Source organism: Chiloscyllium plagiosum, unplaced genomic scaffold (assembly GCF_037043375.1).
Source record: "Chiloscyllium plagiosum isolate Xiang-an unplaced genomic scaffold, Cpla_swu_hap1 HiC_scaffold_12, whole genome shotgun sequence".
Lineage (NCBI taxonomy): Eukaryota > Metazoa > Chordata > Chondrichthyes > Orectolobiformes > Hemiscylliidae > Chiloscyllium > Chiloscyllium plagiosum.
Window position 1 is genome coordinate 15657833 of NW_028270150.1, and position 24747 is coordinate 15682579.

The following is a 24747-nucleotide window of genomic DNA, read 5'->3' on the forward strand; positions in this document are numbered from 1 at the left end:
ATAATGTTGACTGTCAGGGGTAATGATCAGGTAGGTAAAAACAAGGACTACTGGAAACCAGAGTCTAGATTAGAGTGGTGCTAGAAAAGCACAGCAGGTCAGGCAGCATCCGAGGAGTAGGAAAATCGATGTTTCGGGCAGAAGCCCTTCATCAGGAATTGAGGCAGGGTGCCTGCAGAGTGGAGAGAACTCTGCAGGCAGGAGAAAGTGAGGACTTCCCGATGAAGGGCTTCTGCCCGAAACGTCGATTTTCCTACTCCTCGGATGCTGCCTGACCTGCTGTGCTTTTCTAGCACCACTCTAATCTAGACCCCGGGGGTAATGATCAGATTGTCTTGTACTGGAGATGGTCATTGTCTGGTATTTGTGTGATGCAAATGTCACTTGGCACTTTTCAGTCCAAGCTTGGATATTGTCCAGGTCTTGCTGCGATTGGTCTTTGACTGCTTCAGTATCTGAGGAGTTATAAATGGTATTGAACATTGTGCAATCAAGGGTGAACATCGCCATTTCTGCTCATCTGAGGATGGGAATGTGCCTTAAGATGGTTGGGCCTAGGAATGAAAAGACTCTCTGACTTTTTTTGAAGAGCTCCCTCCAGAGAAATAAACAAATTGAGTCTTTTTCCAAATTGAATCTGAATTCCAGAAATGGCATGAATAAGCATATACTCCTTTCGTCATGCCAATGCTCTTTGGAATGGTTCAATGCTAAATTTGCATGTATTTACACAGACAAAATTCTTTAATAAAATCAATAAAGTTCAACAATAACACTGATTTTCACTTCTTACTCACAGACAAATATGCAACAGAATAACATAGTCATCATCCACTACACCCCCACACTGAGGAGTAGGCATTCCATCAATGTGCTGGACAACTGCAGTCAGCTTGGATTATTTGACAAGATCATATACAGTATTACTAAAGGATCTATTTATTCCTTTCAGGAGCAGAAGTTGAGATTAAGCTCCATCTGGGGTGAAGTCTGCATTGTTAACGAAGATGACGCAAAAGAAAATAAAAAGTCTTGATCAAGCTGTGACAACCGAGAAATGAATAGATACTGATGGCAGCAGTAACGGATAGATACTCATATTTTGCATTACTATCCACAGGGTCATTATAAACAGGAGTTCTAATAGGCGATGAAAATAGAGTAGGACTGAGTCATGTATAGTGGACAAAATAATGTTAATATAATTGTGTGAGGTTGGTAGAAGGTAAAAACAATGACTGCAGATGCTGGAAACCAGATTCTGGATTAGTGGTGCTGGAAGAGCACCAGGTTGGTAGGTTGGTAGAAGATAAGCTGCTGCTAAGTCTTAAGGAGAAGAGGTTGTTTATTCTAGAAGATGGAATAAGTTAGACTATAGCCCCCACACAAACTGAGCCTAAATGAGAAAGCGGAGCAATGGTATTTACAAATCATTAGAAGTAGTAGCTACTTAACAAGGCCATAAAGATGCAGAAAGATGCTGGCATTTACTTGTAGAGAAAAAAGAATTACAAAACACTGAAATTATGTTAATTTCAGTACTTAATTTCTATACAGGCTGTAAGGATCACAGGAAAAACAAATATTTATTGCCCCTCTCTAATTTCTTGATCACATTACCTTTAGAATGCTGTGTGCACAAGTCATGTGAATGTACGTGAAATGAGCAGAAGTACTGGAGTGTTTGTGACACAGAGATAGGATCTCTACATCTAGGTCAGAAACTCAGGCACTGAGGTCCTGACTCAGACATGTTGACCATGGAAGGTGGTTTTGTACCATGTGGTCAAACAGTTGGATTATCAGTAACTTCTTCAGATACTTTCACTGGCAGATGGTAAGAGCAGGCCAGCTTCCTGAACAACTATCCTGCCAAAAATGACACAACACCAGGTTATAGTCCAACAGGTTTACATGGAAGCACTAGCTTTGAGAGCGCTGCTCCTTCATCAGGTGGTTGTCGGAGCAGCGCTCCGAAAGCTAGTGCTTCCAAATAAACCTGTTGGACTATAACCTGGTGTTGTGTGATTTTTAACTTTGTACACCCCAGTCCAACACCGGCATCTCCAAATCATGACTGCCAAAAATGGTAATGGTGAACTACTGCAGTAGTTTGCTCATGCATGCACATCAACCCAATAGAAATTCAATATTTTACTCTTGGAAAACTTAGTACTGAAGAAAAGACAGACGAAGAGGCACTGTAGTGGGTCCAATAAAAGGTGGACAACAGAGTTGAAAGTTGATAACGTTTTGAAAACATTAAACAAGATTGGGTTCTTTTCAGACAAAATGGAAGACTGAGGAGCAACTGGATTAAAGAGTGCCATCCAGTTTCTCCCATGAACAACAACAAGATCAGATAATCCCTTTGAGTAACAATACATTTGCATCTTTATTTAATTGTGCCGATAATTAAGCTCAGTGCTATTACTCAATACTGCTCTGAATTTAGCCCTGGAGCCATCCAAGATAGTAGACTACACCCCCACCCGAAGTGTAAGAGGTTTTGACAAAGTGAACATCTAGACGAAACATAGAATTCTGGAGTGACTGAGTACGTTGGGCTGCTTTGGCAAGCAGAGAAACCGAGCTAATGTTTTGAGTCCAGTATGATTCTTACACATGATTTTATGACTCTCTTCAGAACTGAAGTATTCTGAATAAGAGTCATAATGGACTCGAAATGTTAACTTGGTTTCTTCCTCCACAGATGCTGCCAGACCTTGGCATTCTTTGCGCTTGTTTCAGATTTCCAGCATCCACAATATTTTGTTTTATTTAAACATCTGAACATAGGGACCGGAGTAAGCCATTCAGCTCCTTGTGCCTGTTCTGCTATTTAATGAGATCTTGGCTGATCTGTGGCCTAATCCAAATAAATGCCTTTGCCCCATATCTCTTAATATCTTTGTTTAACATAAGTTTATCTACCTCAGATTTAAAGCTGGCAACTGATCTAGCATCAAGTACATCCCCATAAAGATGGAGAAGTTGCTTCCACATAAGAAGGTGTTAAAAACTAGACTCAAAAGCTGTGGTGCTGGACAAGCAAAGCAGGTCAGTAGCATCCAAGGAGCAGGCGAATCTATGTTTCAGGTGTAAGCCCTTCATCAGGAACATTCCTGATGAAGAGCTTATGCTTGAAACACCGACTCTCCAGCTCCTCAGATGCTGCCTAACTGGCTGTACTTTTCCAGCATCACACTTTTTGACTCTGATCTCCAGCATCGGCAGTCCTCACCTTCTTGGAGCTAAAAACTAGATAATGTAAAGACATGATATTCAGTAATAATTCTTGTACTGAATTCAAGAAAACCATTCTCATTCAGGGTTACAATGTGGAACTTGCTGTGGCAAAGTACAGTCAATATAAATAGCACAGTTTATAGATGCATGATAGAAAGCATCCTTTCTGAATGCATCACACCGTGGTTTGGCAACTGCTGCTCCCAAGACCGCAAGAAACTGAACACGGCCCAGTCCATTACATAGACCAGCCTTCCATCCATTGACTCCATCTCTATTTCCCACTGCTTTGGGAAAGCAACCGACTTAATCAAAGACCCCTCTCACCTCAGTTCTATTCTTCTCCACCCTCTTCCATCGGGCAGAAGATATAAAAATTTGAATACGAATACAAATAGATTCAAGAACAGTTTCTGCCCTGCTATTATTAAACTTCTGAACGGACCTCTCAAATTTTAAATTTAATGTTGATATCACTCTCTGTGCAACTTCTCTGCAACTGTAACATTGCAACTGCAACTTCTCTGTAACATTGTATTCCTCGTTCTGGAAAATTGCTCGATGCGCTTTGTACGGTGTGATCTGCCTGTATTGCACACAAACGAAACTTTTCACTGTACCTAGGTACATGTGACAATAATAAATCAATGCAAATCCAAGTTGCAGTCAAGGAGAAAGCTAAATAAAGACAAGAAGGAAAGAGAAATAAAAGAAGTAAGATGGCAGGATTTATTCACGAAGCTTAAACACTGACCTGAACTGATTGGCTGAATTGGTTGTTTCACATCTATATTACGATGTAATTCTATTGTGAGCATGGGGAATGGAAAGATGGAAGAGAAATTAGGGAAAGGCAGGGTGGGACAAAAAGAAGATCATGAGAAAGAAAATGACAGAAAGGAGAAACAGAAATGTTCAATAATTTAGAAGGAAAGTAAAAACAAATGAAAGAAAGAGATAAAAGAAGTTGAGCAAATAACAAATTGAGGGAACTGACAGAAATGGGAGCTGAGAGTGAGAGAAAAGGGTAAGGTAAAAAAAAGAGGAAGGTATGACAGATGATGACTGAAAGAGGAAGAGAAAAGAGAGAAAAAAAGGAGAGAAATGAAGAAAGGATTTGAACAATCATTTGGGGAAATGATCGTTTCCGCAGCAGGGCAGAACAGTACCAGACTGATACAGGCAAATCCAGTGTGTGATTTTAATTAAACCAGTGGATTTATCTCCTTTATACATTTAATGAGCTGCTTCAGCATTCCCTCATATTAAGCTGTGAATGAACTATTTCTCATTCAGTTCTGTCTCTCTTGTCTCTGTCACTGAATTGTTGCCAGCTATCACCCACATCTTGACAAACATAAATGTCACTAAAAGATAAAGAGTGAAGGCAGGGAGGAAATGGAAAAAATAAAAATTAAGCACTGAAACCAATCTGCAAGGAACCAAAGCAAACAGATGGATCAGGTAATCAGCTCCAGCTCTTAAATGGAGCGCCCATAATCCATCAATACAACAGCAAGAAAGTAATGATTCATAGCTTGGAGAAGTTTATTGTACAATTACTACCTGACTGTTGCCATTATACATGTCACCAAGTACTGCAGTTAATATCTGAGCACCATACTGTTCCCAGTCCTCTATCTCACGCCTCACTTACTGCAATATTAAAAAAGTGTTTTTTTTTGTCGCAAAACATGAAAGCCAATTTTTCTGAAAGCCACTCTTACACTTTGGGTGGGGGTGTAGTCTACTATCTTGGATGGCTCCAGGGCTAAATTCAGAGCAGTATTGAGTAATAGCATTGAGCTTAATTATCGGCACAATTAAATAAAGATACAAATGTATTGTTACTCAAAGGGATTATCTGATCTTATTGTTGTTTGTGGGATCTCACAGTGCATGTCGTGGTATTATTGTTATTTATGGAACTGTAGTGCCTCTACTACAAAGGTAGCCTATGTATGAAGTGCAGTAATTATCTTTATTGTTTCTTGGGATGTGAGTGCCATTGGCAAAGAGAGCATTTATTGTCCATCCCTAATTGCCCTCGAACTGAGTGACGTGCTAGTTTACATCAAAGGGCAATTATAAATCAGCCCCATTAAGGGGGGCACCGTGGCTCAATGGTTAGCGCTGCTGACTCACAGCGCCAGTGACCTGAGTTTGATTCCAGCCTCAGGTGACTGTGTAGAGTTTGCACATTCTCCCCATGTCTGCATGGATTTCCTTTGGGTGCTCTGATTTCCTCCCACAGTCCAAAGATGTGCAGGTTAGGTGGATTTGCCATGCCAAATTGCTCATAGTGTCCCAGGGGTGTGCAGACTTAATAAATTTGCCATGGGAAATGCAGCGTTATAAATTTTTGGGTGGGATGCTTTTCAGTAGTTTGCAGTGGACTCAATGGGCTGATTGGCTTATTTCACAATGTAGGGAGTCTATGTATTCTGTGGGTCTGGAGTCACATGTAGGCCAGACCAGGTAAAGAAGACAGATTTCCTTTCCAAGTGGACATTAGTGAATGAGATGGGTTTTTACAACAACTGATGATAGTTTCATGGTCACCTTAGCTATGAAAAGGTGGATTAAGAGGTAGATTAAGAAGAGGAAGAGGCAATTTGACTGAAACATATAAGGTCTTGAGGAGTGTTGACAGGATGAATGTGGAGAGAATGTTGCCTGTCTAAGAAATATCAAAAGCTTGTGGCTACTGTTGAGAAAGCAGGGCAGCCCATTTAACACAGAGATTAGGCAAAGGACTTTCTCAGAGAATACTGTGAGTCTGTGAAATAGTTTTCCTGAAAACATGGTGGCCCTTGAATATATTTAAGGCAGAAGTGGATGGATTCTTGGTAAGAATGGGAATGAGAGGTTATTGGGGTGGGCAAGAATGTGGATTTGAAATAATTAGATCATCCATATCTTATTGAATCAGTTTGAAGGGTTGAGTGGTCTACTTTTGCCCCTTGTTCATATATTCATTAGACCTCATGCCTCCAGAACATCAACCTGAGTTTTTGGTTCTTAGACCAGTGACATTACCATTGCACTACCATAATCAGACAGGGGTGAATTTTCCAAGAAGTAGCAAACTCAAACAGATTTCCACAGCACTCCTTTTTTTTATTTCACGAAAGAACTCCTCATTTAGAACATAGAAAAGTACAGCACAGAACAGGCCCTTCGGCCTATGATGTTGTGCTGAGGATTAATCCTAATGTAAAATAAAATAACCTTACCTACGCACCCCTCAACTCACTGCTGTCCGTGTACATGCCCATCAGGCGTTTAAATGTCTCTAATGAATCTGTTTCCACCACCACCGCTGGCAACGCATTCCATGCATTCACAACTCTCTGTGTAAAGAACCTTCCTCTGACATATCCTCTATACCTTCCTCCTAATACCTTAAAATATGACCCCTCATCCCAGTCAATCCTGCCCTGGGGAAAAGTCTCTGGCTATTGACTCTATCCATGCCTTTCATTACCTTTTATACCTCGATCAGGTCAGCTCTCTTCCTCCTTCTCTCCAGAAAGAAAAGTCCAAGCTTAGTCAACCTCTCTTCATAAGACAAGCCCTCCAGTCCAGGCAGCATCCTGGTAAACCTTTTTTGCGCCCTCTCCAAGCCTCTGTATCTTTCCTATAGTAGGGTGACCAGAACTGGACACAATATTCCAAGTGTGGTCTCACCAGGGTCTTGTAGCCTCGCGACTCTTAACCTTGATCCCCCTGTTAATGAAAGCCAAAATACCATATGCTTTCTTAATAACCCTATCCACTTGGGTGGCAACTTTGAGGGATCTATGTACTTGAACACCAAGATCCCTCTGTCCCTCCACACTGCGAAGAATCCTCTCTTTAATCCTATATTCAGCATTCCAGTTCGACCTTCCAAAATGCATCACTTCACATTTATCCAGGTTGAACTCCATCTGCCATTTCACAGCCCAGCTCTGCATCCTGTCTATGTCATGCTGCAGCCTACAATAGCCCTTGATACTATCAACTGCAATTCCAACATTTGTGTCATCTGCAAATTTACCTCTCAATCTGCTCATCCAAGTCATTAATGAAAACTACAAAGAGCAGAGGCTCAAGAACAGAGCCCTGTGGGACCCCACTCAACACTGACCTCCAGGCACAATACTTTCCATCTACAACCACTCTCTGCCTTCTGTCAGCCACCAATTCTGAATCCAGATATCCAAATCTCCCTGTATCCCATAACTCCTGACTTTATGGGGAACCTTATCAAATGCCTTGCTGAAGTCCAATACACTACATCCACTGCTCGATCTTCGTCGACCTGTCTTGTCACCTCCTCAAGGAACTCAGTAAGATTAGTTAGGCATGACTTAACCCTCACAAAGCCATGCTGACTGCCTTTATTCGCACTATGATTTTCCAAATAGTCATAAATCCTATCCCTCAGAATTTGTTCCAAATCCTTGCTGACCACAGGCGTAAGATTGACTGGTCTGTAATTGCCAGGAATTTTTCTATTACCTTTCTTGAAAAGAGGAACAACATTCGACTCCTTCCAATCCTCCAGTATGACTCCTGTGGAGAGTGAGAAAGCAAAGATCTTCACCAGTGGCTTAACAACCTCCTTTCTCACTTCCCGGAGCAGCCTGGGATAAATCTGGTCTGGCCCTGGGGACTTATCAATTTTAATGTCTGCCAAAATTTCCAGCACATCAACTTCATTAATATTGATCTGTTCAAGCCCATATCTCTGCTCCTCAAAGTTCTCATTCACAACATGGTCCCTTTTTCGTGCCCCCTCCTGCCTCTCCTCAGTCCATTTCTGAGCTCCTTTCTACCAAGCCTGTAATCTCTAAAGCTATGCTAGATCCTTGTTTCCTCCACCTTATGTAAGCTGCCTTCTTCCTTTTGATGAAAAGTTTCTCTGTTCTCGTCATCCAAGGCTCTTTAACCTTACCCCTTCTTACCTGTCTCAGAGGAACAAATTTGTGCATCACTCACAACAACTGCCCCTTAAACAGTCTCCACATGTCTGCTGTGCCCTTTCTGTGGAACAATTGCTCCCAGTCTGTATTTCCCAACTCCTGTCTGATAGCATCATAATTTCCTTTTCCCTAATTAAATATCTTCCCTCGGTAACGGCTCCTTTCCCTCTCCAAGGCTGTGGTAAATGTATGGCAATTGTTGTCTCTGTGACCAAAGTGTTCTCCCACCGCAAGATCTGACACCTGTCCTGGCTCATTGCCGAGCACCAAATCCAAAATAGCCTCTCCCCTCATCAGCCTGTCTACACACTGAGTAAGGAAACCCTCTTGAATACACCTGACAAATTACGGCTCCATCCAAACCATCTGCACTAAGAAGGTTCTTCTGAAAGAAGATTCAAAAGAGAGCTCCTTCAGAAAGACGGAGCGATATGTCCAAGCTGACTGGACCCTTATGTGCAGAACTTTCAGGGGAAGGCAAATCAGCCCCCTATTCTTCTCAGCTGTCAGTTGCTGCATTCTGTGATTGAAATGTTCAGCAACATAGTCAGCCACTTGGACAGCTCCTCTCAAAAGATACGTGCGCAATGCAAGTGAGGGGTTATGATGCCCAGTGGGTGAGGGTAAGGTGTTAGGTGAGTAGGAGTTAGTGTGTCAGGTCGTGAAGATATCAGATGGGTGGGCGGGGGGTGCCAGGTATTATGTCAGCCAGGTGAGGGATGCTGCCAGGTGGTTTATGTCCCAGGTGGGGGGAATGACAGGTGTTTATGTGCCAGGTGTAGGGGCTGCCAGATGCTTATGGCAGGTGTAGGGGCTGCCAGGTTTTTGTGCCAGGTGTGGGGGCTACCAGGTGTTTTATGTGCCAGGTGAATGGGGCACCAGGTGCTTTGTGCACCAGGTGGGTAGGGTGCCAGGTGTTTTGTGTGCCAGGTGAGTGGGGCACCAGGTGCTTTGTGGGCCAGGTGGATGGGATGCCAGATGTGGGGGCTGCCAAGTGTTTTGTATGCCAGGTGAGTGGGGCACCAGGTGCTTTGTGTGTCAGGTGAGTAGGGCACCAGGTGCTTTGTGCAGCAGGTGGATGGGGAGCCAGGTGTTTTGTGTGCCAGGTAGGTGAGGTACTAAGTGGGTAGGATACCAGTGATTGCGAGCAATGTGGCAAGAAAGCATTTAGGGTAGGTCAGACTGGGCAGGAGATTTTGGGTCCAGTAAGCAAGGTGGGGAGGTGTACGTGATGGTGGGGGTTTCTGGGTCCTGACGGGACAGGGGTAGTGTCAGATAGGCCAGTGGGGGAGAAAGAGTTCCAGTTGAGTAGGGAGAAGGGAATGTCAGGTCCTGTGGGCACATTGGAGGATTGTTAGGTCTGGCAGCAAGGGTGTGGGTTTGGGTCCATCGATGTGATGGGTAGAGGGGTCACAACCCAGGGTAGGTAGGGGTCGAGGAGAGAGTCACATTGTTAGGACTATGAGGACAGTGCATTTGTGTGTGTGTGAAGTATATTGGGGGCATTTCAGTTGAACAAATACTCAGGAGTTAGACGAGGTATTTAATTTTGTAACTTTTCCTGAGGTCATTATTTATTGAACTGCAGCAGACCTCCGTGAATTCTCTGCTTGAAATGGATATGTTCAGAATGTTCCAAGATTGTTCAACAGAATCTTCAATTTCCCTGATAATTCCTTCGGAGTATGTCACATCGGACATAATGTTACAAAAGCAAATCTGGGCCTCAGGATCGACACCTGAGGTATATATACATCAATACTGATTCATTACGTGCACAGTTAGATGCCTTGTTGGGGATGTTATTCAGATCTCACTGAAGGCAGTGGGGGGGGGGGGGGAACAGAAATATTTGCTTGCTGTCCATCCACCTCTGGAGATTCTGAATTGCCGAGATGTCCCTGCAACACACCCCCTCCTCCCCCTGAAAACTTTCTGCCATGTGCAAAATAGATGTGGCAGGCCCCAATGAGCGCTCAACATACCCTGCAGCTGTTCAGATCTAATGAAAAAAAAAATGACTTGGCCGGTCAGCAGGAACGGAGACTACCTGCAGTTTAATTCGAAAAAGTTACAAACTGAGCAGCATTAGGGCAAGAGGTAATCGAGCGTGACAGAGCCGAGTGAACAGAAAGACTGAAAAGGTAACAAACATTCCTGCTTCACTTCTCATCTGAGGATTAAAGCTGCCACGCTTTGATAAAACTAGCCAGAGGACAACGCACCTCAGGGAAGTCACGGGAGCAGTGCACGCCTGGTTTAAAGTCGAAAACTGCCATTGCTATTGCTGAACATTGATTGAAATGAAGAACATAATAGCATTTCCCGAAGTTTTCAGGTAGCAAGAGCAGCTGGGCTAGACTGAACTAGAATGTCATCCATTCAGCTGAGGTGGGTCAGGCACGAAAGGGCAGAGACAAAGTAGACATGGAGAGGATGCTGCCCCTTTTGTGTCAATCTAGAACGATGGTCATAGTTTTAGGATAAGGGAAAGCAGATGTAAAACAGACATGAGGAGAAATTGCTTCAATAAAACAATTGTGAATCTGTGGAATTTACTACCCCAGAGTGGGGCATTCAGTACATTTAAGAGGAGGAGGGATTTTTTATTATAAGGGGTTATAGATAGTGAGCAGGAAAGTGGAGTTGAGGCCAAGATAAGGTCAGCCATGATTGCATTTATTGGCTCGAAGGGCTGAATTGTCTGCTCATGCTTTTAGTTCTTGCATTCGCCGTTAGTTTGATTCCTCATCGCTGGCACATTTGCTGTCCTCAGTAAGGAGAGATTCAATGGTGGCAAATGTAACCGAATGTATTTAAAAAGGGAGGGAGACAAAACACAGAACTCTGGACCAGTTAGCCTAACATCAGTAGAGGAGGTAAGTATAAAAGAAGCAAAAACAGAACAAACACAAAGAAATGCTGAAAAATCTCAGCAGGTCTGGCAGGATCTGAGGAGCGAGGAATACAGTTAACATTTTGAATCCAGTATTCACCTTCTTCAGAATGGGATTGGACAAAGCCAACAGGGACTCATGGAAGGCAAATCATGTTTAACAAATATACTCTGAGTTTTTTTTCAGGATGTAATGAGTAGAATAGATAAAGGAGAATATGTGAGTGTGGTGCACTTGGTTTTCAACGCTTTTGATTAGATCCCTCTGTAGTGATTGGAATTAGGGCCAGGTGGATCTCATTGGCTATGAGATCATTGATTGGAATTGATAACCTGAGCGAATCAGGGAGCCATGGCTGACAGATATAAAGAGGGGATTGCACTGCCCTTTGATGTGAAGGGCAGTGTTTGTCACTGGCCACCCGGGTGTTTTCCTATCTTCCTGGTGGTGGAATTTGAATAAAGATTCGTGCACTTTGTGTCTTTCACTGTGTCTCACACCTGCACACACACACCATGGGTAGGGAAAAAAAACAGGAGATTCCTACCCTCCCCTAAGAAAAAAATAGAAAAAGAAACAGGAGATTCCTACCCTCCCCTTCACTGTTTTGATCACACAGCACTAGAAAAAAAAAGAAAAAGAAAAAAAAAGAAAAAAGAAAAAATAAACAGGGGATCTAACACAGCAAAAATAAAAGAAAAAAAATAAACAGGGGATCTAACACAGCACTGTCCTTTGATAAAAAAAAAGAAAATAAAGAGGGGATTGCACTGCCCTTTGATGTGAAGGGCAGTGTTTGTCACTGGCCACCCGGGTGTTTTCCTATCTTCCTGGTGGTGGAATTTGAATAAACATTCGTGCACTTTGTGTCTTTCACTGTGTCTCACACCTGCACACACACACCATGGGTGCTGGGGAAAAGAATAAGCACTACCACACTTAGGTGGTAGTGTGGGGGTAACAAAAAAGAGGGGATTGCACTGCCCTTTGATGTGAAGGGCAGTGTTTGCCACTGGCCACCCGGGTGTTTTCCTATCTTCCTGGTGGTGGAATTTGAATAAAGATTCATGCACTTTGTGTCTTTCACTGTGTCTCACACCTGCACACTCACACCATGGGTGCTGGGGTAAAATAAGCACTACCGCAGTTAGGCGGTAGTGTAGGGGTTAAAAGATAAAATAAAATAAACAGGAACATCACACAGCATTAAAAAAGTATATAAAAAAGGAAAAAATAAAAATAAAAAATAAACAGGCGATTTTAGTGGAGTGCATCATTTCTCCCTCCAACTCAAAAAAAAAAAGAGGGGATTGCACTGCCCTTTAATGTGAAGGGCAGTGTTTGTCACTGGCCACCCGGGTGTTTTCCTATCTTTCTGGTGGTGGAAATTGAATAAAGATTCGTGCACTTTGTGTCTTTCACTGTGTCTCACATCTGCACACACACACACACCATGGGTGCTGGGGATAAAATAAGCACTACCGCACTTAGGCGGTAGTGTGGGGGTTTAATTTAAAAGAAAAAAAAAGAAAAAAAAGAAAAGAGAAAAGGGAGAAAAAATAAATAAAGAGGGGATTCACACAGCACTGCCCTTTGATGTGAAGGGCAGTGTTTGTCACTGGCCACCCGGGTGTTTTCCTAAATAATAAAAAAAAAGAGGGGATTGGCCCTCTTGTGGAACAGTGGTCATGTCTCTGCTCCAAGACAAGAAGGTCTGGGTTCAAGTCCCACCTGCTCCAAAGGTGTGTAATAATTGGTGTGACTTGTTGATGAGATACTGGCCTCTGAGCAGTTATTCCACCATCATTGGACATTAGTGGGTACAATTAAAGCACATGGGATTTGCAACAATATATTGGCATGGATGAAGAGCTGGTTGCCAGACTGGAAACAGAGATGAGACATAAATGGGCCTGTTTCTGGAGGGCAGGCAGTGGTTAGTGGGGTACTGCCAAGGAACGGTGCTTGGGTCCCATCTCTACACGAGATTTATAAATGAGCTGTACGAGGAAAACAAACACAACATTGCCAAGTTTTCTGATGAAGCCGAATTGGATGAGATTATAAGTCATGTGGAAGATGTAAGAAGGCTTCAAGGTGATTTAAACAAGTTAAGTGTGTGGGCAAACACACGGCAGAGGCAGTAGTACTTGTTATTGTAAATGTAAAATTACACATTTGGCTGTGAAAAATGGGAAGGAAGATAATTATTTAAATGGTGATATATTGGGAAATAAAATACATACATGTGAGTCCTTGTACAAATAGACAGGCAGATACAGCCAGCAATTAGGAAGGCAAATAACATTCTGGTCATCACTGCAGAGGATTTGAGTTCAGAAGTAGGGATATCTTCCTGCAATTATACAGGGACCACACCCGGAGTACTGTGTGCAGCTTTGGTCTCCCCTACCTGAGAAAGAACATGCTTGCCACAGAGGGAGTGTAGCAGATGTGCAATATATTAATAGTGGGGATGGCAGGACTGTCATATGAGGAGAGACCGGTTCAGCCTGTATTCACAAGAGTTCAGAAAACCTCATGGAAACACAAAGTTTTAACAGGACTGGACAGACTATATGCTGGTAGGATGGTTTCCTCAGTTGGGGAGATTAGAACCAAGCATCACAGACTCAGGATATGGGGTTGGCTGTTTAAGACTGAGATGAGGAAACAATTCTTCACTCAGAGGTCAGTGAGCCTTTGGAATTCTTGACCACAGAGCCCAAGTCACTGAATATATGCAAGACAAAAACTGCTACTTTAGAAGTATGAAGGAGTGTGGAGAGACAGTGGGAATATGGCATTGATATACCATATTGAATGACAAAGCAGGACTGACTCATAATTTAGATATTTTTCTGTGTGAAAACTTGAGGGCATCTGAACTGAAGTGGGGAAGACCAAGCAATCTTTAATGCAGTCTGGTGATCTCTGCTGAGAACTTGAGTTCACAAACATGATTTGCTTTTGATTTGAGTTGATGTATTATTGTTACATGTACCGAGGTACAGTGAAAAGTATTGTTTTGCATGCTTTCCGGGCAGATTGTACCATGCAAAGTGCCTCAGAGTAATAGAACAGAGTGTAGAATACAGAATACAGTGTTAGAACTGCAGTGGAGGTGCAGAGAGAGATTCATATTAAAATTTGAGAGGTCTGCTTAAAAGGCAGATAACAGCAGGACACATTGGTGACATGTTTGTCCATAGACCTAATCGTCTGGAGCACTTTTTGCCTGTTTTTGCTGCATCATATTTTGTTATGAAGAGATGTGATTCAAATATATTTTGAAATGATCCATCTAATTATAAGTAATTTTTAAATAAACAGCATTTTGCTAAGAATAAGGCATGAGGTGACAATGTTGTACCTGGAGAAGCAGGGAGCTCAGCTGAAATCATACAATCCGGAGGATTTCCAGACAGAGGTTACTTTGCCCAGTTTGTGGGTAAAATAAGACTATTACATCTTTGAACTCAGTGAGAGAGAGTTTAACCTGTCTGCAGATCAACACCCCTCTGCATCTTCTCTCCCTTTCTTTGTATAATCACAGAATCGCCACAGTGTGGAAACTGGCCCTTCGATCCAACAAGCTTACATTGACCCTCTGAAGAGTAACCCACCCAGATCTATTCGTCTATCCTATTACTTACATTTATCCCTAACTAATGTACCTAACTCTCAAAACTATGGACAATTTAGCATGGCCAATTTACGGAACCTGCATATCTTTGGATTGTGGGAGGAAACACACGCAGACACGGGGAGAATGTGCAAACTCCACACAGACACTCGCCCAAGGCTGGAATTCAACCCAGTGAGCCACAGTGCCACCCCTCTATGTAATGCATTTATGTAAAATGTGTGAGCTGAAAGTCCACAAGAGGTCATTGTTATCACTTCTGGAGGATTCCTGCAGACGATTCACTGGGATCTACCTTATTATCTTCAGCAAAGGGAATTCAGCCAGCTGTAACTGTTCCATGAAGAAGCCCAGTGCTGGCAGTTGTGTGTGCAGAAGAAATTTAGAATCAGAACACCATCTGACATAATCGATGATTTTATCCACTTTTTCATTAGTTTGTTCTTTCTTGGCCAAATACCTTAAAGTTTAACACTTTGCAGAGCTTATCATTTTCTTTGTTTTCTCTCCACAGACTTTGTGAATGTGTGCATGTGTGTGTGCGCACATGTGTGTATATGTATGTATCTGTGTGTGGGTGAGCATGTATGTGTCTGCATATCTGTGGGTATAAACATGTATGCATGAGTGCAAATGTGTGTCTGTGTATGTATATCTGTGTATGTTTGCGTGTGTGCATGTATGTATGAGTGCAAATGTGTGCGTCTGTGTATGTGTGCATGTGTATGTTTGCGTGAGAGTGCGCATATATGCTTGAGTGCAAATGTGTGTGCATGTGTATGTATCGTGCATGTGTATGTTTGCAAGAGTGTGCCCATGTATGTATGAGTGCAAATGTGTGTGTCTGTGAATGTATGTGTGCAAGTGCATGCGTGCAAGTGTATTTGCTGTTCTTTTAAAAAAGTGTTGGTATACATTTATTTGCATTCTTCAAACTGTTTGTCAATCACCTTTGCATCTTTGTTTGAAAAGATCTATTTTAGGAATAAAACAGTCATGCATCGTTGATGAAAGAAACCTGACTGACTTATTCTTCATACTGAACCTGCTGTAGTTTAAGACCTGTACAACTGACCCCATCATCATTCTGGTTGAATTTACTGTGACCAGTGGAGGCGTGGAATGAGAAATGGAAGTGATGAGCCTCTCCAATCTCTGCTCCAACAACTTACATTATTTTCTTATGTTGTTTCCTATCGTCCAGCACTGATGACACGTGAAACATAATTTGATATGTTTTCAATGATTTGGGGCCGTCTTGAGGTCCTGAAACAAGCTACCTTAATTCAAATCTGATTTTTTTCTGACCTTTCACCTGAGTTAAAATTCAACTTCATCACATCACCATCAACACCCACACCTCACTCTATTTCAAACTAACTTTTTCTCAGAGCTGCAAATGTCTGGAGTCTTCCTTTCCAATCGTTAGTCTTATAAAAAGGGGTGACATGGCACAGTAGAGCAAGTGGCATGGTGGCTTAGTGGTTAACACTGCTGCCTTACATAACCAGGGACTCAGGTTCAATTCCATTCTCAGGTGACTGTGTGGAGTTTTCACGTTCTCCCCCTGTCTGCGTGGGTTTCCTCCGTGTGTTCCAGTTTCCTCCCACAATCAAAGATGTGCAGGTTAGGTGAATTAGTCAGTCTAAATTGCCTGTAGCATCCAGGGATGTGCAAGCTAGGTGGGTTACCCATGAGAAACACAGGGTTATAGAGATAGGGTAGGGGCTGTGTCTGAGTAGTATGCTCTTCCAAAGGTTGGAGTGGGCTACAGGGGGCTGAATGGCCTGCTTCCACACTGTAGGAATTCTAAAACATGCTACCAGCTGCATGAGTTGTTCATCGCAGTCTTATTACCTTAGCTTTTCTCAATACAAAAAAAAGTGCCATTTCCAAGCCCCAGTGTTGATATGACACTATATTGATCTAACCTTGACCAGAAATCTACATGTCTGTTCTCTTCTTAAGCGGGTGAACACTCCAAACATTTATATAGCCACCAGGGGCACACAACTGCCATTGGGTATTTTTGTAAAATTTGCTGTGGAAATGGCTATTAAGAACCATCATGAGAGGAGCAGTGTTGCGTAATTTTAATTTGAACTGGATTCAAATTCATTTTAATTAAACAACAAGTTTTACCGGAAGGTCTTTTTCAAGTCATAGAGTCAGACAGCATGGAAACAGACCCCGTGGCCCAATTCGACCTTGCTGACGCAGTTTCCTAAAATGAACTAGTTCTTATTTACTTGTGTTTGGCCCATATCTCTGTAAAACTTTCCTCTCCATATACCTGTGTAAATGTCTTTTAAACATTGTAAAAATGTACACTATTTCCTCTGGCAGCTTGTTCCATACACGCACCATCCTTTGCGTGAAAAAGTTGCCCCTCAATTTTAAAAAAAATCTTTCCCCTCTCAACATAAACTGATGCTCTTGAGATTTGGACTCTCCTAGCCTTGGGAAAAGACCTTGGTTATTCACCTTACGCATGCCTCTTCATGATTTTTTAAACCTCTGTAAGGTCACCCCACAGCCTTACAACCCCAGGGAAAATAGCCCCAGCAGGGAGAGAAGCAGAGTGAACACTTAGAATGCAAAATGATTTCTCTCAAATTCAGTTTTTAAAAGTGTTATATCTAACTTGAAATACTAAACTCAATGTCCCATAACAGATGTTGCCAGAACTGCTGAGTTTCTCCAGCATTTTGTTTTTATTTCAGAATAAAACTCAGTCAAGAGCAACGCACCCAATTCCCTTACGTTTACCCCTTCGGGCAATTTAGCATGGCCAATTCACCTAACCTGCACATTTTTGGACCGACTGACTGTGTGGAGTTTGCACGTTCTCCCCGTGTCTGCATGGGTTTCCTCCGGGTGCTCCGGTTTCCTCCCACAGTCCAAAGATGTGCAGGATCAGGTGAATTGGCCATGCTAAATTGCCTGTAGTGTTAGGTTATGGGTCAATGTATGGGTGAGTTTCGCTTCGGCGGGTCGGTGTGGACTTGTTAGTGGGCGGCACGGTGGCACAGTGGTTAGCACTGCTGCCTCGCAGCGCCAGAGACCCGGGTTCAATTCCCGACTCAGGCGACTGACTGTGTGGAGTTTGCAAGTTCTCCCCGTGTCTGCGTGGGTTTCCTCCGGGTGCTCCGGTTTCCTCCCACAGTCCAAAGATGTGCAGGTTAGGTGAATTGGCCATACTAAATTGCCCGTAGTGTTAGGTAAGGGGTAAATGTAGGGGTATGAGTGGGTTTCGCTTCGGCGGGTCGGTGTGGACTTGTTGGGCCGAAGGGCCTGTTTCCACACTGTAATCTAATCTAATCTAATCTAAAAAAAAACTCCATCAGAAAAAAGAGCACAGGTAATAGATTATGCACAAGATGTGTGCACAATATAGCATGTGACTCAGATACTTAAATTCTTTGTCTCAGATTCTTAACATGATACACAAATGGAAGTCAAACCTAATTATTTTTAAAGTGTTGAGGTCGTTATTAAAAATGTCATGAGATGAACAGCTCACCAGTATTTTGTGTTTGCTTGTTCTCCCATTATAAAAACAAACTTCTGACCAAATATAAATAGGCTTTATTCCTGAAAGGAATGCGATCTCGATTGATTGGTTGAACTTCTGTTGGATTATCTACTCATTATACATGGTTTTGATTCACATTAAAGTCAATATACAAAAAAAAATCAGGACAAGGTTTAAAGTGGGCTGTCAAATCAATCTTTTCTACAAAGTTATAGAACTTAGAGATAGACACCTGGCAGTGGTTTAACCTGAGGGTCACCACACTTCAGCTGAGGGAAGAGAAAGAGAAAGGGCATCCCTCACAGGTACAGTGGCTCAATGGTTAGCACTGCTACCTCACGGTGCCAGAGACATGGGTTTGATTCCAACCTTGGGCGACTGTCTGTGTGGAGTTTGTGCATTCTCCCTGTGTCTGTGTGGGTTTCCTGCACGTGCTCCAGTTTCCTCCCACAGTCCAAAGATGTGCAGGTCAGGTGAATTAGCCATGCTAAATTGTTCAGGGATATGTAGATTAGGTGCATTTGTCTGTGGTCAGTACAGGGTTAGGGAACGGGTCTATGTGGTTTACTCATCGGAGGGTAAGTGTGAACTTGTTGGGCCGAAAGGCCTGTTTCCACACTGTAGGGATTCTATGAAAAATAACCTCAGGTCGTCCACGAATTGAACCCACTCTGCATCGCAAACCAGCCAACTGAGCTGAGCCAACCTCAGACCATAAAGAGCGAAAAAATTTATGATGCCAAGTTGAAGAAAGCATTTCTGTGCCAGATTGAAGGCTGGGACTATCCTCAGTGCAGTGCGCATCTTGTCAGAGGTGCAGCATGAAAACTATCTCCACATGTTTCTGCTGCATTTCGGGTGAATTTACAATGGCAGAGGATGAATAAATTCCTGCTCTGTGGAGTTGTTGACGTGAGCCACTGGCAGTCTTATTGCTTCCGCACTTTCATCGACAAGATACAGCCGTGGTAACCAGAACTGGTTTCAGAGCCACCACCTTCCCGCAGGAAAGAGCTGAATTTCAGCAGTATATAAAATAATCAAACTTGCACAGGCAGGGGGGACAGAAAGCAAAAGATATGGATTATACTTATGTACCCCATGAGTCTGCTCTGCCTCACAGCAAGAACACATAGCAGAGACAGAGCTATAAAATCCATTTGTTGCAAATGTTAAAAGGAACAAATTGATTCCATTTATCATTGTAGAACAGTCACTTCCCTAGTTAGTATCTGTGGAACCAAGATTGTGTTGGTGATAATTGTTCATTTGAATTACAGAGAATTCCAGGTTTGCTGGTGTGAAGAGTAGGGAAGCCTTACATGACACAGTATGCGGTTAAAGTATACACTATAACCAACAAGTTCACAAGACAGGTGAATATTCAGATAAGAGGAGCCACCCTGGGCTCAGTTGATTCAATTCTTTCAAAATATCAATTCTTCCCATTACAGCATCTAAGCAGTTTTCATCAAGAAGTCCAATACTCAAGCATCTATCAACGTGGGAATTCCTACCATAATTGAACAGCTAGTCTCTATGTTAAGTCGCTTGATGGTCATCTTAAAATCACCCTTTGTTATCCTGAATCCATGCTCTCTTGCCCCAAGGCTCGGAGTGTATTGTTACAAGTTTATTTTTCAATCCTATTAAACATCTTTTTCCAATATAACAGTTGACTGCACTAAAGGAAAGCAAGTCTTTGGCTGTAATGCGTTTGCAGACATCCCAAGAGTGAGAATACCAGTGAGCTCATCAAGATTGACTGCAATCAATCGATAACGTGACAAAATTAATTGTCTCATTCACTTGATGGATGCACAAGAGGCATGAGTGTTACTTGCATTTTTCAAAGCACCTTCACTGTAATTAAACAGCCCCAGTGCAATCCACAGAACAATAACCAATAGTGAGCCAAGCAGAGACACTTAGAGTGACAAACATAGAAGTTTGATCAAAGAGGTAGATTTTATGAAGAATCTTAAAGAGAAGAAAAGGCATTTTAGCAAGGCTATTGCAGATGCTGGAATCTGTACTGAAAACAAAAAATGCTGGAGTTCACAGTGGGTTAGACAGCATACATGGAGAGAGAGCAAGCTAACATTTTGAGTCGAGATGCCTCTTCATCAGAGCTGATATGAACTGTGGAGGGGTCAGCATTAATGTAATAGTTGGGGGCAGGTGTTGGCCAGGGTGGAGTGCTGGGGGGTAGGATGCTGATGGTTCAGATTAAGTCAATGGTATGTGAGAATGGGAGAGCAATGGCATCTCTAACTGGCAAACTGGAAAAATATAGACAGTCCCACTGGAGTGGTGGGAGGGGAGATGGGACATGGTGACAGAGAATGTAACAAGGAAAGTGACAAGAAAGGGAAGGACTAGGAGTAGCTTCAGGGTTTGAAGGTTGAACTCAATATTAAGTCCAGAAGTTTGTTAGGTGCCTCGTCTGAAGGTTTTTAGCAAGTCTTGCATACCACAAGGAAATTCTGAAATATAGGGCCTGGGCAGCTGAAGACATGGTCACTGATGGTGCAGTCAAGGAAGTGGAGAATGTGCACAGGGAGACAAGAATGGAAACTGAAAGAGCTACAGAAGCTGTAAATCAGAAACTGAGGAGTTTTGTTAGGAACAGTTCTGGGGAAAGGTCACTAGATTCAAAACGTTAACTCTGATTTCTCTCCACAGATGTTGCCAGACCTGCTGAGCTTTTCCAGCAATTTCTGTTTTTGTTTGAGACAAAGGTGGAATTTTTTTTTTGAGAGTTGAGGGAGATTATAGAAACAGGGAGTGTTGAGGTCATGGAAGGATTTGAGTATAGGATGAAAATGTAAACGCGCAGGCCTTTTTCAGGAGTGTAGATCAATGGCACAGGGCCAGAGGGTGAATAGGAATTGGTATTAGTTAAGGTACAGGCAGCAGATTTCTGAATGGGAGAAGGTACAACACCTCCTGCGCAAAACGTGTGTCAGGGGAGGATGAGGATGGACCTGCCTGTGCAAGTTCAGCAAACTTGCCAAAAATTGGGTTATTAAACATTAAATTAACATGCAGGGGGATCTCAAATGGACACGCTCTTTGAACATATAGCTGCAAGCAATCACATCCCACAGAGAGCTTGTGGTTACAAGGTAACGGTTTACTGTTGCTGTCCCTTGGTAATGAAGGCAAAATGCAAAGGACATCTCATTTACCCTGGTGTCAAAGAGAAGTAGGATTCACCTTTAAAAGAAAAGTATGCCTCATAGCTGGAACTGGTGCCAAAAGACAGTCTTTATTTCAACACTGAAGCCTCATTAAAATCCAAATTAGAACTGCAGCAGGTCCAATTCCTCTTTGTATCAGCTACTGTTGGTTGTAAATGGGAAATTAGTTTAGTGCCTTAGGTAAGAGAGTATGGATTGTAACATGAATGCGCAGAATTTTTTTAGTCTCTCCATTCAACACAGCTCCTGCATTACCAACAGTGTTACTGGTCATTTCCTTACAAACAGATCTCACCTCCTGAGACACCAGTTATTGATTTTTGGTTTCATACATTCAAAAGTCAAGTGGCACATGTGAATGAGACCACAAGACCACGGCTACAGTAAGCAGTCTGTGCAAAAGTCAAATAATATCCCAGTGTCTCTGTGTGTAATCACGTATATAAAACACAGTAGGCAGGTGAAGCCCGTTAATATTGGGAAAGTGAGGTCATGCTAAATCATCTGAATTGCAGCAAAAATGTCAGAAACAAAGTGAAAGAGAGAGAGAAGAAGAGGGAGACAAGAGGGAGACAGAGCGAGGGAGAAAAGGAAAAAGTGGGAAAAAGAGGGAGAGAGAAAAACAGAGACGGAGAGAAAGAATGGAGATGGGCAGAAAGGATTAGATCAAAAGCAAGAGAAGAAAAAGATTTGCTTTGTGTCTTTTCCAGTGTAAAACTTCCCAAGTTATTTTCCAGCCAAATAAACAGATTTGAAGTACAGTCACTGTTGTAATGCAGGAAATACAGCAGCCAATTTGAGCACAGAAAGATTACACATACACCAATGTGATAAACGATCAGATAATCTGTTTCAATCTTGGAACGGGATCAAATGTTGGTCGTGACAGCTGACAAACCTCCCCTGCTCATTTTCAAAATAGCATCAGGAGATATTTTATGTCAATCTGAAGGTAACAAAAGGGGTCTCAATTTAACTTCACATTTGTTAAACAGCACGTCCAACAGGGTGGCACTCCTACAATACTGCACTGGGTGTAACTGTTTGATACATTTGCCTTTATTTGTCAAATCATTGAGTATCAGAGTTGGGAGGTAATATTGCAGCTGTAAAAGACATTGTTTAGGCCAATTTTGCAATATTGTCTTCAATTCTGGTCTCCCTGTTGTGAAACCTGAAAGGGTTTAAAGGATTCACAAGGATGTTGCCAGTGTTGGAGAGTTTGAGCTATAAGGAGAGGCTGAAAAGGCTGGGACTATTTTCCCTGGAGCATCAAAGGCTGAGGGGTGATTAGATTACATTCCCTACAGTGTAGAAATAGGCCTTTTAGCCCAACAAGTCCACACCTATCATTCAAATAGTAACCCACCCAGACTCATTTCCCTTTGACTATATTACAGAAGTTTATAAAATCATGAAAAGCTTGGATAGGATGAATAACCAAGGTCTTTTCCCAGGGTAGGGGAGTCCAAAATTAGAGGGCATAGGTTAAAGGTGAGAGAAGAAAGGTTTAAAATGGACCAAAGGGTAATTTTTTTCTTGCAGAGGGTGGTGCATGTGTGGAATCAGCTGCCAGAGGAAGTGGTGGAGGCTGGTACAATTACAACATTTGAAGGCATCTGGTCGGGTATATGAATAGGAAGGACTTAAAGGGATATGGGCCAATTGCTGGCAAATGGAACAGGAATTATTTATGGCATCTGGTCAGCATGGACAAATTGAACCGAAGGGTCGGTTTCCACGCTGTACATTTCCATGGCTCTATGGATTCAGTGATGAAGTCTCTAACTCACAAGCTTTGACCCAGACCCCTCTTGAACTGTCCCACCTGTCCACCTTTCTTCCCACCTGTCTGCTTATCTCTCCGCTCCAACTTATCACCATCACCCCCCCACCTTTATCTACCTATCACCTTCCAAGCTACCTTTCCCCCTGCCCAACCCCCCCACTCATTTATCTCTCAGTCCCCTCGGCTCCCCCCATTTCTACCACGACATTCCTGATAAAGGGCTTATGCTCAAAACATCGACTCGCCTGCTTCTTGGATGCTACTGTGCTTTTCCACTGCCCCACTTTTTGACTTTGACCCAGACCGATAGCTGATGTATAGAATAGCAAAATTCCTTTCCGATTACTGGAGACCATGGACTGCAGTTCCTTGAAGGAGAGGAAGTGATTCAATAAAAGCTAAATCCAGGGCCAAGAACAAAAGAATAAGCCTTCAGCAAGGAAGCGAAGACAGAGAATATGTCACCACATTAATGTGATCAGTGGGCCCTTTTCTTTGATATTCAATAATTCCAGGTAAATTTAATATATCACCTGCAGACATAATAACACCTAAACGGTTAGATTAGTATTACATCCTCCTAGATTCTACACATCAGCAGCTCTCAAAATTAATGAGAATTTTAGCAACATTGCTTGCTGCTAGAATGGATCAGCTCACTTGCTAATTTACATGATGATTTCTCAGGATCTGACAACCCGCCCTCTCTTCCAGAAGATTGACATTGATGAATTTGTGCTTCTTGTATTAAAAACGCTCTGTAAAAAGTCAGGAAAGTAACAACTCTTCGCAATGTTCAATCAAAGTTGACTTTTGTCCCCATGCCCAAAATGTATCTACAAATGTTTACATGCATTTATATCTGCAAATACATGATCACCTACATGTATGATGTGTTATGCAGTCACAGAAGGTAGAGAAAAAGGCTGGGTGGGGGGGTGGGGCTGGAGGGAGAGAGAAAGGACTGAAGTGATAAAAAAAGTGTATTAAAGAAAAAGAGAGATCCTATAAAGTGGCTAAGAACAGTGGGAAATCAGAAGATTGGGAAGGATACAAAAGCAAACAGAGGATAACAAAGAGTATAATAAGAAAGGAGAGGATCAAATATGAAGGTAGGCTAGCCAGTAATATTAGAAATAATAGTAAAAGTTTCTTTCAGTACATAAGAAACAAACGACATGCAAAAGTAGACATTGGGCCACTTCAAACTGATGCAGGAAGCCTAGTGATGGGAGATAAGGAAATAGCAGGAGAACTTAACAAGTACTTTGCGTCAGTCTTCACAGTGGAAGACATGAGTAATATCCCAAACATTAAAGGGTGTCACGGGGCTGAGTTGAGTATGGTTGCCATTACGAAAGAGATAGTGCTAGAAAAGTTAAAAAGTCTTAAAATTGATAAATCTCCTGGCCCCGATGGGATACACCCTAGAGTTCTGAGAGAGGTGGCTGAGGAAAT

At 42.5% G+C, this 24747-nt stretch overlaps 1 protein-coding gene across 3 annotated transcripts in view; it reads right to left on the reverse strand.

The window, feature by feature from the left end:
• Positions 1–24747, reverse strand: part of ncam2a (neural cell adhesion molecule 2a) — a 1585154-nt gene that overhangs the window by 1394640 nt on the left and 165767 nt on the right. The window lies entirely within an intron of this gene.